The sequence below is a fragment of the Haliotis rubra genome, unplaced genomic scaffold (genome assembly GCF_003918875.1).
Source record: "Haliotis rubra isolate DU_JTF1 unplaced genomic scaffold, ASM391887v1 Scf245, whole genome shotgun sequence".
NCBI classification, from domain to species: Eukaryota; Metazoa; Mollusca; class Gastropoda; order Lepetellida; family Haliotidae; genus Haliotis; species Haliotis rubra.
Genome location: NW_025766503.1, coordinates 1,403,890 through 1,408,155, shown reverse-complemented (window position 1 = coordinate 1,408,155; position 4,266 = coordinate 1,403,890). Strand labels below are relative to the sequence as shown.

Sequence of the window (4,266 nt, the reverse complement as noted above, 5' to 3'; positions counted from 1 at the left end):
ATTTGAATTTTTGACCCAGTTCATTCATAACTTACTTGTAGGTTTGGAATGCTATTTACTATCATCAGCCAAGATAACCTCTTGAAATTCCATAAACTGTAGGTTTTAAAGGCATTATCCACTTCTGGTCAAAGGCAAGTGATTATAATAATAGTAGTAAAATCTCTGAAAATTTGAATTATACACCCAGTTTATTCATAATTTGCTCAGAGGTTTGAAATACTATTCAATATCATCAGCCCAGACAGCTTCTTGAAATTCCATAAACTGTAGGTTTTAAAGACATTATCCCATTTCTGGTCAAATGCATGTGATTCATAATAATAGTTAAAAATCTCTGAAAATTTGAATTATTGACCCAGTACATTAATAACTTACTTGTAGGTTTGAAATGCTATTTACTATCATCAGCCAAGATAACCTCTTGAAATTCCATAAACTGTAGGTTTTAAAGGCATTATCCACTTCTGGTCAAATGCATGTGATTAATAATAATAGTTAAAATCACTGATAATTTGAATTATTGACCCAGTACATTAATAATTTACTTGTAAGTTTGAAATGCTATTTACTATCATCAGCCAAGAAACTTCTTGAAATTCCATAAACTGTAGGTTTTAAAGGCATTATCCCACTTCTGGTCAAAGGCCGCGTGATTAATAATAATAGTTAAAAATCTCTGAAAATTTGAATTATTGACCCAGTACATTAATAATTTACTTGTAGGTTTGAAATGCTATTTACTATCATCAGCCCAGACAGCTTCTTGAAATTCCATAAACTGTAGGTTTTAAAGGCATTATCCCACTTCTGGTCAAAGGCATGTGATTAATAATAATAGTTAAAAATCTCTGTAAAATAGAATTATAGACCCAGAACATTCATAATTTGATCAGAGGTTTGAAATGCTAATCTATATCATCAGCCCAGACAGCTTCTTGAAATTCCATAAACTGTAGGTTTTAAAGGCATTATCCCACTACTGGTCAAATGCATATGATAACTAATAATAGTTAAAAATCTCTGAAAATTTGAATTGTTGACCTAGTTCACTTACTTTGTAACTTTGGAAATGCTATTTACTATCATGAGCCAAGATAACTTCTTGAAATTCCTTAAACTGTAGGTTTTAAAGGCATTATCCACTTCTGGTCAAAGGCACGTGATTAATAATAATAGTTAAAATCTCCTGTAAAATAGTACATTAATAATTCACTTGTATGTATGGAATGCTATTTCTATCATCAGCCAAGAAAACTTCTTGAAATTCCTTAAACTGTAGGTTTTAAAGGCATTATCCCACTTCTGGTCAAAGGCACGTGATTCATAATAATAGTTAAAATCTCTGAACATTTGTATTATAGATCCAGTACATTGATAGTTTACTTGTAGGTTTGAAATGCTGTTTCCTATCATCAGCCAAGAAAACTTCTTGAAATTCCATAAACTTTAGGGTTTTAAAGGCATTATCCCATTTCTGGTCAAATGCATGTGATTAATAATATTAGTTAAAAATTAAGAATTTCAGCTTAGTGTATTTCCATTTCTTACATGTAAATCTGCACATGGTAACTTTGAAATATAATTAAGATATGGCATCTGCAAAGCTTTAAAAGTCGTATTTTCAGTCATTCCTCCATTTACACTTTTCCAGTTACAGAGTTAGATATTAACATAAGCCTTCTTGCCCTTCTGCCCCTCTGTATCAAAACTGAATACAGTCACAAACACTTGGGATGGACTCCATTTCTGAACTTTCATTGTTGAGATGCTTGTAATTCAAGTTCTTGAATTTTTCAATCAGAAAATGACATGGTTCTTTCACTGCTTCGTACAAAGTGTGGTGTGGTGTTGTACTGTGAAGAAAACAGAAAGACATAATCAATGTACCATGTTTGCATTAACTAACTACATCAAAAACATTCAAGAAAATGGCCACCAACATGCTTAAAAACCATGGAAAGTACTTTGAATAACTTGGAATGGCAGTTGCCAAGTGAGTGGATTGAACAAGAGCGGAGTGGAGAGGAGTGGGTGGTGCAAGTGAAATGAGAGATTGGTTGGGTGAGTGAGTGAGTGAGTGAGTGAGAGAAGTTGAGTGGAGTTGACTTGAGAGGAGTGGGTGGTGTGAGGGAAAGAGGGTGTAGTGAGAATAGTAGTTGGAATAGTGGGGGAGTGACTGGGCGGAGGGTGTGTGAGCGAGGGGAAGAGGGTCTAGTGAGAGTAGCATAGTGGTTGGAGTGGGTGGAGCAGAGTGAGTCGAGTGAGGGAAGAGGGTGTAGTGAGAGTAGTGTAGTGGGTGTAGTGGGTGGAGCGGAGTGAGTCGAGCGAGGGAAGAGGGTGTAGTGAGAGTAGTGTAGTGGGTGGAGCGGAGTGAGTCGAGCAAGGGAAGAGGGTGTAGTGAGGTAGCATAGTGGCTGGAGTGGGTGGAGCAGAGTGAGTCGAGCGAGGGAAGAGGGTGTGTAGTGAGAGTAGTGTAGTGGGTGGGAGTGACTGGAGCGGAGGGAGTCGAGGCGAGGAAGAGGGTGTAGTGAGAGTAGCATAGTGGTTGGAGTGGGTGGAGCAGGAGTGAGTCGAGCGAGGGAAAGAGGGGTGAGTAAAGTGGGGGAGTGTGAGTGAGTGGAGTCGAGCGGAGAGAAGGGGAGTGAGAGTGGCGTGGTGGGGGAGTGACTGGGCCGGAGGAGTCGAGAGGGGAAGAGGGTCTAGTGAGAGTAGTGTAGTGGGTGGGAGTGACTGGAGCTGAGGGAGGGTGAGTGAGAGTAGCATAGTGGAGTCGAGCGAGGGAAGAGGTGTAGTGAGAGTAGTGTAGTGGGTGGAGTGACTGGAGCAGAGTGAGTCGAGCGAGGGAAGAGGTGAGGTGAGAAGAGTGGGTGGAGTGGAGTGGAGTGAGTCGAGCGAGGGAAGAGGGTGAGTGAGAGTAGTGTAGTGGGTGGAGCGGAGTGAGTCGAGCGAGGGAAGAGGGTGAGTGAGAGTAGTGTAGTGGGTGTAGTGGGTGGAGCGGAGTGAGTCGAGCGAGGGAAGAGGGTGAGTGAGAGTAGTGGAGTGGGTGGAGTGACTGGAGCGGAGTGAGTCGAGCGAGGGAAGAGGGTGAGTGAGAGTAGTGTAGTGGGTGGAGCGGAGTGAGTCGAGCGAGGTAAGAGGTGTAGTGAGAGTAGCATAGTAGGCGGAGTGGGTGGAGGGAATGACTGGATTTAAGTGGAGTGGGGAGGAGAGTGGAGTGGAGTGAGTTGATGGGAGCGGAGCAGAGTGATTGAAGAGGAGTGAGAATTTTAGTTATATGAAACATTTATTTTACCAAACTGGTATTTGGGACACTTAAAAAGTGTAACATTAAACTTAACATCTTCACTCATGCACTGTATCTTATCATTAACTATTCCGTTACCTTTACAGGTATGTAACAGGATGCAAATCCTGCCTTTACTTCCTGATACAGATATCTCTGGAGAAACATTGTGTGACTCTCTCCACACCCATTCCCGTCGCCACTGTAAGGAGAGAACACTTTTTGCTAGACATACATAGGGGAGGTTGAAGAAACATTGACTTACTAATTACCTCATTTCTTATAAACCATGAAAATTTTAAAGAATAAATAGGAATGGCAGTTTCATTTAGTTATGTTAATGTAAGTTATACCAAAGGTGAATTATATGAATGTGCATTTAACTTTTAGGCTGTTGAGAACTTCTTGGGTTTAGTCTGTAACATAACTACACATCAATGCAGAAATCACATGGAACAAGGATATGGGAACAGGCTAGACATGTTACATTTTCTTACCAGAAGTTTCCCTGTATTAGGTTCTGTCGATACATGACAAGATTCACCTCATAGAGAAAGAACAGTGAACACTGTGCAGAAACAACTCCTATAAACTTGTTACATTATGACACTTTATAATGCTAAAACAGTAAAAAATATCTATATTGTTATTCATCTTGCGTACTTACCTTGTTCTCAAAGAATGCTCTTGGAACTTGCATAGTTTCTGAAGTTGAACGCTGCTATTTTCTGTACTTGAATCAAAATTTTCTTTTTAGTAGATTCAATTTCACCATATACATAGAATATTTTTCATGCCAAGGAGGATAACATTATTCAGTCTACAGTACACAGAAAATAGCTCCTTAAATGTTATGCTAGATGAGTGATATATCTGTTTCTGGCACCCTTTAACTTTGGTTACTGTACTTGCAGTCTGTGCTAAAGTCTCTCAAGTTTGCTGGACTGAAAATGTAAATTGGCATTATTTTCAGCATTTTT

The 4,266-nt window shown here is 39.6% G+C and overlaps 1 long non-coding RNA gene across 1 annotated transcript; it reads right to left on the bottom strand.

Annotated features, from left to right (window-relative positions):
• Nucleotides 1-1,819: 1,819 nt before the first annotated feature.
• On the bottom strand, nucleotides 1,820-3,994 carry LOC124279022. The gene is made up of 3 exons (XR_006899268.1): nucleotides 3,954-3,994; nucleotides 3,386-3,488; nucleotides 1,820-1,856 (listed from the first exon to the last, which is right to left on the bottom strand). It is a non-coding gene; the product is annotated as an uncharacterized LOC124279022 (long non-coding RNA).
• Nucleotides 3,995-4,266: the final 272 nt, after the last annotated feature.